The sequence below is a fragment of the Rutidosis leptorrhynchoides genome, chromosome 2 (assembly GCF_046630445.1).
Source record: "Rutidosis leptorrhynchoides isolate AG116_Rl617_1_P2 chromosome 2, CSIRO_AGI_Rlap_v1, whole genome shotgun sequence".
Classification (NCBI taxonomy): Eukaryota; Viridiplantae; Streptophyta; class Magnoliopsida; order Asterales; family Asteraceae; genus Rutidosis; species Rutidosis leptorrhynchoides.
In genome coordinates this window covers 420,574,796-420,590,666 of record NC_092334.1, presented here as the reverse complement: position 1 = coordinate 420,590,666, position 15,871 = coordinate 420,574,796, and positions in this window count along the sequence as shown.

The window sequence follows — 15,871 nt, the reverse complement described above, 5'->3', positions numbered from 1 at the left end:
AAAAACGTTTTTAGTTTATAAAGAAAGAAAAGGATTCCTAATTTTGTTTTCTTACTAATAATTCATACTACTTGACAAATTCTAGTTACCTCATATTTAGGGCAGTAATAATGTTGATTAGGATGTTGATTTGATGTGTATATACCAATAGTAAATACGTATAGAAGCTGGGTATGATACGGGTACATATACCCTAGATATACGTATAGAAATCTTGAGGAAACGGAACGAGAATTCAAATATAGCTATCTTTTGTGAATATACTTATATTGTTTTATGTATTTAAGTCCTTAAAAAGTGATTAAATACATTATATATACGATACATGTATAAGCATTATAGATTATAAGTATATATATCAAAGAATGTTACGTATAGTTATCGTTTTGAAAACTTAAGTTAGTAGTTTCAAAATATACTTATAACTCATTGTCATTAGTACACAATGAGATGTTAAACCATCCTTAGATCATGTTAAATATTAATAAATACATATATATACACAAACGTATAATTATCGTATGTTATATAGTTCGTGATATCATCGGTCATATTGGACGGTCAAACGTTGTGTAAAACTCTTTTCAAAAACACAAGTCTCAACAATTTGGATTGCTTATCATGTTGGTATGGTTTAATTTATGTAAATATTATTCTCATAAGTATAATTTGGTCAGAACATTTCTGGTCATTACAGTACCTACCCGTTAAAGAAATTTCGTCCCCGAAATTTGATAGAGGTTGTTATGGATAACAATAAGAAGGTTTTCATGACAAATATAAGGTGATAATGGAGTTTTATCATCATTGAGTAATGTAGATAAAACGATTCGATTATGCGAAGAATATAAATGAGACTATCGTAAAAGAGTGAGATGAGTAAAATATATTCGTCTTAACCGATGACGTAGTTATGATTGATTTCCGGGATTTAAAGGATTTAAAGAGAATCTTACATAATAAGATTTGGTTCTTTGGTGATTAAGGAAATCAGGATCTTTTTTGATTATATGCAATAATCTGTTTCGATTGCTCTGTCGGATATTTCACTATAAATTCACCCCTTCGTTTCCTTATTTTCCACGACTCACACCTTCTATTCTTTCTCCCTTGATTCTTACTTTAAAGCATTCATCAATATGCTCCATCCAGTCCTGATTCTTGATATACTCCTAACTTTTATATCTGTCATTCTTCTTTTTCATCTACCACCAGAAGAATCTATTTACTTCTACTATACTCTTGTGTTTATAGTGTTTCTAATTCTTCCGTGTCTCTATATTGCTATCTGCATCGATATACACGGTTTGTAATTTTGGGGTTATTATCGAAGTTTATATTCTTCATTATTTTTCGAAGCTTTATGCTTTCGTTTTCTCTTCCCGACTTCGAGTCAAGCGAGTAATGGTCCGGAATTCGTAGATATGAAATTCAGAATGAACATAGCTAATGCCCTAAGAAGAAAATGGTAATAGAACGATTTTGATTTGTTAAATTACCAGAATACCCTGGAGAAGACCGAGTCATCCAGAAAAATATTCTCTTGATATGTTTAGAGATTAGATAGAATGTAAGAGTCTTGTAAATGGCACATGATGACGGTACTGTGAATCATCATGCTTCATTAGAAACTCAGCATGACTTACTGTAATATAATACGTTGATCAAGTGTCATTATATTATACTAATCCATGCTTCAGTTCCCAACACTACTTCAAAACATTCATATTTTAAACTCGAAGGTTTCAGAATTTAGAAACTAACACAGTTTCTTTTATGTTACAGATATTACGGAGAGATAAATGATCTCAGATGAGAATAGTTGTGAAAATATCGCCAGAAATATGGAGGATATTTATAATAGAACATACGAGAATATCTTAGAATTTCTAATATCAATGGATGATGAAGAAGATTTGTCTGTGAAGGTTTAGAATGAGAAATAAGATGTTTGCTAACGATTTCAGCAGGCACAGAATCATTTGGATTCTTTGAAGGCAAACTTATTCTTTGTGATTTCTCCACGGCTTTCTTCATAGTTTCACATAATTCGCTTTTCGGTACTAAATTTTCTATCGAGCGTACCTAACACTCCTTTCTTTATCATCAAACTTTTGGCCATTAAGATCATCTACAACATGCTGCTTCGTCAGCATTTTCAAAGTTAGCTGATCTGGGTCATCGGTTATCAAACCGAGGTAGTTTCAGGAGAATTGTGTTTTTAGAATGATTAATCGCTGATGGTAATATTGTGGAATATAAAAGGTTCCCCAGTAACAATAAAGAGTACGCATATATATCGTGGTTATAATAAAGTTGTTTCGGATGAAAAGTCGGAGTTGACTTGCTGGAGCTGTGACAAAATTAGCTACTTTGGAAAGGGATTGCAAAATGATCTTCGGTAATAACAATGTCAAAGGAACTAGAACAGATACGTGTCAAACGTTTACTCAGTTTCCGAGGGTTTTTCAGGTGCATAACTATATGCATCAATCTTTTCTTTCGTAGATGAAGTGCGGTTGGTTTATCCTCTCGATTGAGGTGTTTTTAAGAATCATGATAGATTTGAACACTGATTGTAATCGTCGAGATACAATGAGGTTTAAGATGAAATCAAGTGGCAATCTTGAAGAAATGTTTAGTTTCATATGTTATAATCAATATTTTAATTCATTTTAATTGTCCAATGTCATTAGTCCACAGTCGATAGTCCACAGTAACAGTCCAATAATTCATATATAGTTTAATATATAATATACGAATTAATTAATACGTGTCGTGACCCGTATACCTCTCAAACTCGATCACAACTCAAACTATATATATTATTGTAGAATCAACCTCAACTCTGTATCGAGAACTCGATCATTACTGCATATAGAGTGTCTATGGTGATTCCAAATAATATATATAGATGCGTCGATATGATATGTCAAAATATTGTATACGTGTCCCGATATTTAAAGTGCGTAAAATAATTACAGAAATTAAATGACGATAAATAAAAGTGCGATAATTAAATTGCGATAAATAAACTGCGATAAATAAAATGTAATCAGTTAGCTAGGAACAGTTAGCGTGGATTCTTAACAAAATTTTTCATAGTTAATTTGTTTGTTTCTAACAGATTTTATTTTGTCATATATTTTCTTCATATGCCACTTGTTGGATTCTGGGAAGTTAAAATCCAAATATGAAATTGAATGAAAATGGTTATTCTGCGGTGAACGGATACGTATATCGGTGGTTGTAAGTAGGATAGTAAATGACTGTTGAATCAGCTTCGACGAATGTACAATGTAACTTATTAAGATGAAATCTAATTATTCCTTGGGTATTACCTACCCGTTAAAAAAAAATTTCACCATTAATATTTTGTACAAAAGAACTTTTAATTACAATCTTTATGAAAACATATATACATATATATTTTCTTCAGATGAAATCATGAATTTAATGCGTTAATATGATATTAATCTCATTTGCTTTTTGGTTTGAGCTAGAATAAGAAATCTCTAAAACTTTTTGAAACCACATATTCTTCGCAGAATATCAATGAAGTTATGGATCAATACTTCATCGTTCATTATTGTTGGTACTCCTTGGTATCTATGGTGCGTATGATGTTGATGTTTGTGGGACAGATTATGATGTCGAGACGTGTGATGCGGATGTTGTTTGTTAGTGGTGATGATGGTATTGTTGATGTTATTGATGGTGGTGCTGATTATACTGCTGGTGCTGCTGCTGGTGTTTGCAACCTTCGCACCATGTTCTCCAAAGCCGTCACGCGAGCGCGAAGTTCGTTAACTTCTGCTAGTACACCGGGATGATTGGCGGTTAGAGCGAGCGAATGAACAAGATTTGTAATATGGGATAGTATATAATCGTGATGAGATACTCTAGAAATGAGAGAGAAAATGGTGTTTCGAATAGGTTCGCCGGTAAGTGCTTCAGGTTCATCGCCAAGAGGGCAATTTGGTGGATGGAATGGATCACCTTCTTCTTATCTCCAGTGATTTAGTATATTACGAACCCATCCCCAATTCATCCAGAATAGATGATGAGATTTTGGTTGATCCATTCCGGTGACGCTGCTTTCAGAGCCCGAATGGAAATCCATATCGGCATAACTGTCGGAATCTGAAGAATTCGAACTAGATGCGGAATCCATCTTGTATAATGGGGAAAATGAATTTTTGGTATGGAATAGATTATAGGAGTTAGATTTAGTACTCTTCAATACATAATTTACATATGTATATATAATACCAAAATCCCGTAAATTACGGAGAATCTTTGAAAAGATATCTGTCAAAGTTCGCAATAACAGATATGCTAAGATAAGAATTCGTCTATACACTATCAATGCAGTAAATGCAGTAAAACATTTCTAGACTTATGAATGATAAGCAGGTAATTTCCTAAGGATGATAAGCAGATGATTTCCGACTAGAAATGATAAGCAAAACTTTTGACATGTAGACACGGTCGAAGTCCAGACTCATTAATGCATCCTAACAACTACTAGTTAGACACACTAATACAAGACCTGGTTCGCTACGACCACCGCTCTGATACCAACTGAAAGGACCCGTCCTAATCCACCTGGACGAAGTCATCAACATTTGGTCCCATTGCGATGATCGGCTCCAAGTAATGTCCTTATATTGAGCAAATGCACAGCGGAAGACTTAATTCATACCTGAGAATAAACATGCTTTAAAGTGTCAACCAAAAGGTTGGTGAGTTCATAGGTTTATCATAACAATCATTTCAATATGTTAATAGACCCCAAGATTTCATAATCATAAACATAATACACTCGCAAGTTGTATGTAAAGCATTCTAAGTGGTTGAGCACTTGGTAACCATACTTAACATTTAATCAACGTCGCATATTCCCTTTATTATGAAATCTCACTACACCGTACCAAGTGTAATCACCAAAATGAAGTACTGTGCAACCGTTGAATACTGGTCGTCCAGTCCGGTTGGGGTTGTCAGGCCCGATAGATCTATCAACAGGATTCACGTTTACAATACCCATGTAGATAGTAGTTACCAAGCTACAGGGAAATATGCCAGTGGTACAACTCAACGTAGAATATATTTTTAAGTACTTGTGTCTATTTTGTAAACATTTATAAAAGCAGCGCATGTATTCTCAGCCCAAAAATATATATTGCAAAAGCAATTAAAAAGGGAGCAAATGAAACTCACTTTTGCCTTGAAGGTATTTAATTCGACTTGGTCTCCGATAGATATCACGAACCTAACCATATATATAATATATCAACATATTTTCTTTTTAAGTAATCGTTACATATATATATACTTTTAATACTTTTAATATTTTCTTAGTCCGTAGTTAGCAGTCCGATATTAGTGGTCCACAATTAGTTGCTTAAATAAAATAAATAAAGACTCCATCGTATTCGTATTGATCAAAATTAATCTCGACCCATGGTACCATGTTGTCAAATGACGTGTTGCGTACATAAAGTACCGTGTTGTCAAATGACGTGTTGCGTACAATCATGAGGTCTTATGATTAATCTTCTCGTGTTGTTTACGGGTGGTCCTGAAATATATAATATCAAATCATAAGTAATTATATATAAAATATCATATTAATTAGAAAAGATATGATTAATTTACTTTTTCTCCAAATATTTTCGTAGCTAAACTAGCTTCGGATACCCAATCTTGTTTTAGTCGTAGTTTCTTCATTACAACTCCATTTTTGTTGGTTCAACTTGACACTTCCTTGGATCGAGTCAAATTTTAAGAATATGAACTGAAAATACCTTAGTTTGTATTCAAAATCATAGGTTATAGGTCAAACTTTGGTGAAACTTATGAAAGTGATCATTTTCCATCATAAAAACAACATTTAATGATCATTTTTCTAAAAATACTTACACTTTGAGTTAAACCATGAAATTTTTATGTGTTAACATATTCATAAGAAATATCATTTTTCCAGAACATGAACTTCCAATTCAAAGTTCAAGATGGTTTTTAATTATCCAACCCAAAACAGCCCCCGGTTGCACTCCGACGACGTAGATTCAGTTTTTAAGATGTTCTTTGTAAAACCAAGTTATATCTTGTTAGGTTAGCATAACATTATGATATATTACAGGTCTTGAAGTGTTTTAAAAGTCAAGTTAGAAGGATCTATTTAGTTTGTGAACAAGTTTGAAATCATTCAAACTATGTTCTTGTTGTTAAAATTTTATACCACAAAATAAGATAGCTATATGAATATGAATTGAATAAGATTATGAACAAGGTTACTACCTCAAGTTACTTCGACAAAGTTACTGCAAAATATAAGAAATAATCTTGGAATCAAAGAGTGGTGGAGTTAGATCAAAAGGTTGGAAGTAAACTTCTTCAAATGGGTGGTTATTTTGATATGTTCTTGAAAGAGTTTTCTTATGGTGTTTAAGGCATGTAATTGAAGCTAAATGATGGGGAAAATGCTTGGAGATGATAAAGTATGAAGTTAGGAGTATTTTGAGAGAGAAATGATGGTATAGGTATGAGAAAATGGAGTGAAGAAATAGTGTTCATTTATAAAAACGTTTTTAGTTTATAAAGAAAGAAAAGGATTCCTAATTTTGTTTTCTTACTAATAATTCATACTACTTGACAAATTCTAGTTACCTCATATCTAGGGCAGTAATAATGTTGATTAGGATGTTGATTTGATGTGTATATACCAATAGTAAATACGTATAGAAGCTGGGTATGATACAGGTACATATACCCTAGATATACGTATAGAAATCTTGAGGAAACGGAACGAGAATTCAAATATAGCTATCTTTTGTGAATATACTTATATTTTTTTATGTATTTAAGTCCTTAAAAAGTGATTAAATACATTATATATACGATACATGTATAAGCATTATAGATTATAAGTATATATATCAAAGAATGTTACGTATAGTTATCGTTTTGAAAACTTAAGTTAGTAGTTTCAAAATATACTTATAACTCATTGTCATTAGTACACAATGAGATGTTAAACCATCCTTAGATCATGTTAAATATTAATAAATACATATATATACACAAACGTATAATTATCGTATGTTATATAGTTCGTGATATCATCGGTCATATTGGACGGTCAAACGTTGTGTAAAACTCTTTTCAAAAACACAAGTCTCAACAATTTGGATTGCTTATCATGTTGGTATGGTTTAATTTATGTAAATATTAATCTCATAAGTATAATTTGGTCGGAAAATTCCGTGTCATTACATAGGATTAGCCCTTAATCAATTGAATAAAGTTGTTTTGAATGAAAATACATGAGCAAGTGTTATTGTGTTAGCTATGGGGTTCATTGCTATGATTTGATATAGATTTTACTTTGATTACATAGATTGAGTAGCTCTCTTAGTGATTTGAGAAGTGAATCAATTTGTGCTTTAAAACCTTAAGTGATCTAGACAACTAGAATAGGAATTTCAAGTGATTGTGTTTCTAATCTAAGTTGGTTTTCAATTGACCTTTGTTCAACATAGTGGTGTTTGACTATCTTAAGTGATTTCGATAGTTAAAGGGTTTTAAGTGATTTCAACCCAAGCATAATCTCAATAACCATTCATGCGTAACTTGATCTTAGAATGCAATGCTTATGTGAATTCCAAAGTGTAATTTGATTAAGGTTTGATAGTAATGCTAAACATTTAGTAGCTCAACAACTAGTGCGATAGCAATTTGGGTAAAACGGGACAATCTAAGCATAGAGAGGATTAGGTAAGTGAACACTACTTTGTTAATTGATTTAAGTTCTCAATATTTAGTTACTTGCTAATTGCAACTAGTTTTAATTGTTAAGTTTAAGTTTATTTACTTGTGCACGTTTTAGTTGTTAATTAAAATCAATCAACCCCCCCCCCCCCAATCAAACAAACCCTAGGACAATTAATAATTTCAATTATTCTACTTACACCGCTCTCTTGGGACGAACTTGAAAAGATACTTACATTGAAGTGCTATAATAACCGGGTTCTAATTGCTCGTTAATTGTGTGTGCTTGTTTGTAGTGTTTAATTCTTGTATAAATTTAGAGGGTAATGATGTATTATTTTGCATGCATCATCAATTTCTTGGCACCGCTGCCGGGTAGCGGTTAGCTAGTGGGATATTTGGTTTAAACTTTTAATCGTCCGATCCTTTTGTAAGGGTTCGCCCTTTCAAAAGTTACTTTTCTTACTTTTATATTTTTATTTTGTATTTGGAAAACCGCTTGTGTTTGTGTTGTGATTGAAGGATAGGTATTTTGGTGCATGAAAACAAAGTCCCACAAGGATCAAGAGTTTACAAATCCATTGTTCGATCCGGAGAAACACGTGCACAGGTTTATAAGCGTAGAGATGAACGGGTATTAAGGAAAATTTTTTAAGGTTTTGCCATTTTGTTCAAAAGATATGGATCCGAACGGTCAACCAATTCACAATGAAGAAGGTGATCCAATCATCCAAGGTGCACCGGTTGATCAAGAGCAACTAAATGATCCGAATGATACACCGATGTGGAATGCTAGATTGGTGGCACCAATGGTGATAGCTCCGGTTATTACAAAACCACCAATTGGAGCTGTTAATTGAAAGATTGAGGGTAACTTTTTCACGATGATCAAAGATATGTTTTTCCATGGGTTAATAGAAGAAAATTCTTTCGAGCATATTCAACACTTTAACGATATTTGTGATCTCTACAAAACCAAAGATGTCACCGATGACGCTTTTAAGTTAAGGGCATTCCCCTTTACACTTCAAGGAGATGCAAATGTTTGGATACGGAATTTGCCACCCGATTCTATTAGGACCTTTCAAGATTTAACCAATGAGTTCATCAATCACTTTTTTCCACCATCAAAGGTAGAACGTCTTCAAATGGAAATCAATGGATTCACCCAACGGGGTGATGAAACTTTGTATGATGTGTGGGTACGATTCAAGAAGATGCTAAGAGCTTTCCCACCACATAGTTTGACTAAGAAGGAGTACATCAACACGTTCTACCGGAGTACTAATGCTTTGACTAAGCAATATCTTGATTCATCTTCGGGGGGGGGGGGGGGTGTATTTATGTATAAATTGCCAAACGCGACCGAAACTTTGCTAGAGGACATCTCGGTTAATACATACTAGTGGGCACCTTCACCGCGAGATTTGACAAGGAAAAGTGTAGCACAAATAGAGAGCGATAATGGGCAAGTCACGCTTGCAAGCTTAAATAATCAATTTTAAATGTATGGGAAAGAGTTGAAAAAGCTACAACAATCGATCATCGCGATGCAAGTAGGTTGTCAAAGATACGAAGGGCCACATCTCACCAAGAATTATCCCCAAATTAGTCAACGCAACCATATTGATCTAGATGACATACCCATGAATTCGGATGCTCATGTCAACTACGTGAGTAATCAAAACTATCAACGGAGTGGAACATCAAACCAAGGCTACTACAATCCTAATCAAAATCAAGTCTCATTCAACAATCAAACCAATACACCGCCCGGATTTACAACCCAAAACCAAAACCGAAACCAAAGTTACAACAACAACTATAACCAAAACTGGAACAACAATTTCCAATACCAAAACCAACAACCTTATAAAAATCAACCTTACAATAACCAATCCAATTCGAACTATCAAAACAACCAAGGTTATAGTCAACCACAAAATAACCAAGGTTACAATCAACAACCTCAACAAAATACTCAACAATCCTAACCTTCAAAGAGTTTAGAGGAAATGATGCAAAGTTATATAAAGAAGGTAGAATCGATCGAACCATTATTATTGAAAGAGAATGCGTTATTGAAACAACAAATACGAAACCAACAAGCCTCATTTCAAAACCTTGAAAGTACCATTGGAAGACTTTCAAGCCAAGTTGCTAAAAGACCGCAAGGAACTTTACCTTCAAACACTCAAATTAACCCAAACAACAACTATAACAATAACCGAAACAACCAACAACGTTAACAACAAAACAACAACAACAACACAGGAACCATCCCTATTAAAAACGTCAACCAAATTGAATTTGTCAATGCCATTTCAACAAGAAGTGGTTTAACTTATGAGGAACCACAAATCCCAGCAACCCCAACCCAAACACCAAACCCTACTACACCTACTTCGCAAACCATTGAGAATGAGTCAAGTATTAATGGGGATTCGCAAGAAGCAAGGGTTGAAAAGGATGTACCACGAAGGGTTAAGGGTAAAAAGAATGAAGATGCACCTTTGAGGAAGTACAAGGAACCGATTCTATATCCGCAAGCTTTGAGGAAGGAAAAAATTGAAACGCAACGAAAGGAATTTATGGAAATGATGAAACAAGTTCATGTCAACATGTCGCTCATCCAAGTGCTTAAGGGCATGCCTAATTATAGGAAGTTCATTAAAAATCTTTTATCTTCAAAAGGCAAATATGAAGAGGTGTCAGCTACATTTCTCGTAGAGGAATGTTCGGCTATCTTGTAAAAGCAAAAGATGCCTCCCAAATTGGGTGATCCGGGTCGTTTTGTAATCCCATGTGTGACGCCCCGTACAAAATCAACGTGTACGGATCATCAACAACAGGTCCATTACACGGTACAATACTACATGCTGTTTTAAAACAAGTTTTGCATTCAAGAAAAGGTGACGTCTTTACCAACGTCAAATGTTTTACAAAGATAACGTGCTTCTACGACTAGAAAGCGTTAACATAAGTACATGACACAAAGGTCATTACAAAGGTCATTACAAAGCTATTGTTCAAATGTAACATAAGTTGTGAATGCAAAGTAAAAGTTCCATGATTGAGACATCTCCAAGTAATGCAGCGGGAGTCTAACACAGCGAGTTTGTAACAGTAAGTCTATAGCACCAAGACTATAACAGCAAGTCTAACAGCGAAAGCAATAATGTCTAAGCAACTGAGAAATACATGCTTAAAAACTCAACACGAATGTTGGTGAGCTATAGTTTGTTTATAATCAGTAATGTAATGTAGACCACGAGATTTCAGTGCTTCAACCAGCATTTCAAATCAGTGTGATAAAGTATATGCTTATCCGTGGGCACCCGGTAACTAACTTAACATAATAATAATACCCCCTAAAAGTACACTTGGCGAGTGCGTATATTCTCGAAGTATTAAACACCCGTTAAATGCTAGCGCGACTAGCCCGAGTGGGGATGTCAAACCCTATGGATCCATATCTAATATTCGCGTTCACCGGTTCAAAAACCAATGATTAAACGTTACCGTGCTAAGGGGAATCTTTATGCCGTTATATCACCTACACATACATAAAGTTTAAGTACTCGTGTCTAGTATGTAAAAAATAAAAAGTGCATGTATTCTCAGTCCCAAAATAGTAAAGTAAAAAGGGAAGCTATAACTCACAGTGAATAAGCAGTAAAAGTCGATATGAAAAGTATGCAAGTAGTAAGTCGGTCCGAAAGGTCGTCAACCTAAGTCAAAGGTCACTAAGTCAGTATATTGTTCCCAAAAGTTTAAAAGTGAATAAATTAAGTCTTAAGTATGTAGTGACCCGGAAAATTTTGACTAATTTGATATTGTATTTTCAACACGATAAGCAAAGTCTGTTAGGTTGGATCTCAAAATTTTTGAACTGTTTCATATGTTCAATTGACCTTCGACCATTTCCGACGATTCATGAACAATTAATTGTAAATAGATATGTGTGTATATATGTAAATAATAATTGGATGTATAATCTGATATATTTAATGTTGTTGTTATGAAATATGATATTATAATAATTATTATTTAAGACATATTTATATATACATAAAAGTATATTAAAAATAAATATTAAATGATTGTAATACTCGTTGAACGTTTCCATTATTATTTAGAGAAGTTTACATTAGAACTATTATGATTTTAAAATAAACGGTGATCCAAAAGTGAGTTCTGTAAACTTTAGGCTTACTAAAAATGTATTTAGGATCTAGTTATTAAATTTTAACACTTTTTATATTCTATCCAGAATTGAGAGGGACAGTTGATGTAATTTTTATTTAATAAATTAATGATCGAATTTTATACCTTAATGAGCAAAATAATTAAATATAGTTAATTTAAAAATATGGAATTTTTCTGAAGACTTTTATTCGCCCCTGATTTCAAATAGTGCGCGATACACGGGTCGGGAAGAGTGTCGGCAGAAGAAGAGTGCATGCACCTTACTCGTTACTGTTTTTCAACCTTTCCCTTAATTAAAGAATTATTATTATATTATAATTATTAATAATATTAAATATTAAATATTTTACCTAATATATATCTAACTTATATATATATACTCTGTATGTGTGTAACATTAGGAGAGAAGGGAGATAACCACAAACTACCTCGCCACCTCACCTCCGTCGCTGCCACCACCCTTTTGCCCGTCACCATAACTGCCGGCCAGCACCACCACACAAACTACTCCGGTCACTCAACCTTAAACACCCATCGTGAAACCCTCTCGTGACCACAACCATCACCACCATCACCATGTTCTATTATCACCACCACCAAGAACCACCGATCACCACCTTCACTCGCTATTGCGGCTGCATGTTTTCTATTACTATTCCGAGTTGTTTTCCTCATCGATGAAGATCAACCTAACCCGTCAACCATGCATCGAAACCCATTTCAAAAAAAAACATCCTAATGATTAACGATGAACATTCATGATGATGATGGTGAGCGAGAAGAAACGATGATGATGAAAGAAATTGATAAAGATGATGAGTGGTGATTTCATGATGATGCCGATTGACGATGAGATGGTGATGACGTTACGGTTTTAATGAAGATGATTGTATACGATAGTGAAATAGGAAGAGGAATAATGATGAGAACGATGTGATTATGATCGTGACTTCCTGTGATCGCTACTGTTTCTGTTTACACTCGGACTGCACAGGTTATAATTGTCCTTGTTTCTGTCAAATAATGATGATGTACGGAGATATGGATGATGATAACGTTATGACTTTATGATGTAAGATCGAGTCGATGATGATGAGTGATGAAGTTGAAAACTGGAAACAATGGTGATGATCAGGAGGAGAAGATGATCATGATAGAATGACGTTTATAATAGTAACAATAGTGAACGAAGGTTAAAAAATATATATATAAACCGTAACCCTATTTTTACTACTTTACAAATTCTGCGTGTTTTGGAGAATAAACCGAAATCCTTTTTTGTTGCTAACTGGACTTCGAATCCCACCAGTTCCTTTTCTTGGGCTCACAAACGATTGGGCTATAAATTGGTTACACTATTGGGCCGAGATTATTCCATAATCTCAGTGTTGTTCGATGTAAGAAGATTAAGGAGAAGGAGACAGGCATTTAGGGTTTAATTAAATTTAGGTGTAAGTTTAATTCAGAAAAATGGGAATGGATCAATGATTAGGGGTGTTGGTGTTTGAACTAGAGGTCTCAGGTTCAATCCTGGTCCCTGGCAAAAAAATTTTAGACAAAAGAAGAAAAAGAAAGTGAAATGGGGAAATAAAAGAATACGGGTTATATATAGATTGTATATGATTTATATCAGAAAAACAGAAACAGAGGAATGGTTAGGAGTGTTAGCGGGTATTCGGGATGTCGCGGGTTCGAGCCTTGTTGTGGGCAAATCTTTTTACACAAAGCATTAAAGGGTATAAATTTCTTATTTTTATTCTATTATTATTATTATTATTATTATTATTATTATTATTATTATTATTATTATTATTATTATTATTATTATTATTATTATTATTATTATTATTATTATTATTATTATTGATCATTAAGTATTGTTATTACTACCAAATATATAAATTATCGCTAGTATTATAATTATACTTATTATTATTATTATTATTATTATTATTATTGATATAGGTGTATTTATAAAAGTTAACATTTATTATCAATATTATAATATCAGATACAATTATAAATATTATTATTATAAAGATGATAAAAACTGTTATTATTATCATTAATATTAGTATTAGCATTATTTTATGATTGTTAGTATTATTATTATTGTTGTTAATATAAGTATTATTATTAATAATACCATTATTATTATTAATATTATTAAGTATCATTATTATTAGTATTAGAATTAACATTTGACATTAAATTTTAGTATTAACATATAATTATGAAAATTCTATAAAAACTATTATTTCTATCATTTTTATTAACATTATTATATTTATTATCAGTATTATCTATATCATTATTATTAAAGTTTTAATGACGTTGTTAAGGCTATAAGTATATATATAAATATTATACATACAAAAATATATTTAAATTATATAACTTAACTATATTAATATTATTATGTACAACATGAAAATATATAAATAAATAATGAAACTTATAAGTTAATAAATAAAACAATTACATCACTAATAATATATATATATATATATATATATATATATATATATATATATATATATATATATATATATATATATATATATATATATATATATATATATATATATATATATATATATATATATATATATATATATTCGAGTACAAGAATATGTTTTAATACATATTTGAATAATATAGGTTCGTGAATCCGAGGCCAACCTTACACTTGTTCAATGATGTTATATGTATTTTTACTACAAAATACAGTATGGTGAGTTCATTTACTCCCTTTTACTCTTTACATTTTTGGGACTGAGAATACATGTGCTCTTTTTACAACTGCTTTATTAAATTCTTTTGAAATATATTTTGAACTGCGAATACATGAAATGCTTTTATAAATGTTTGACGAGATAGACACAAGCAAAACATTCCTCGAATGAATTATGTGGACGTGATAATTGCCACAATTGAATTATGTGGACGTGATAATTTCCACAATTGATATGAATATTTTCCCCCTGATTATTATTGCTTGGTAACCTAAGAATTAGGGAACATCACTAATTTTGAGAATTAGTGCATGCCTAATTCACGCGAATCCTAAAGGTAGCTACCGGGTTTAACACCCCCACCCAGAATGTTCACTAGACGGAAGGGCTAGTGAGCGTGGTGTTTAGTACTTCGAAGTTTATATGATTATTATATAGATGAGATGTTCTGTTTTTGGGGATATTATGCGCATTATATGTTAAGGTCGGTTACCAAGCCAAGCTATGAAAGAAATGAAAAGTGAATGTTATGTATCGAGAGAATGATTTTTATGCACAGGTTATGTGTATGTTATTTTTGTGCACGAGATATGTGTACGGTTACTAAGATTTATGAAAGATGATTTCGTACACGAGAAAGGTGTACTGTATTTAAAAGATATCGCATGTACATTACAGGTGGGTATAGGATTCGGGCCCATTTGTACCATGCAGCATTTAAATCTTGTGGTCTATCAAAATGATGAATTTTATTGTTTTATGATAAACCTATGAACTCACCAACCTTTTAGTTGATACTTGAAAGCATGTTTATTCTCAGGTATGAAAGAAATCTTCCGCTGTGCATTTGCTCATTTTAAGGACATTACTTGGAGTCGATCACTGCAATGGAACCAGATGTTGGTGACTTCGTCCGGACAAATTAGGACGGGTCACTACAAAGTATCATCATCATCATTCGTAAAAGCTAAAGTAAGTTTTCAACAAGAATAGAGATCTGTAAGACCCTAATATTTATTATACTTAGAGTATTAATGATGTACGTTTAGAGGGTAAAGCGTGGAATAAAATTAAAGGCTCAGAATCTGCCCAGACGTGGGTGCGCGCCGCGCACCATAAGGGGTGCGCGCCGCGTACGTGGCCTGCGACAG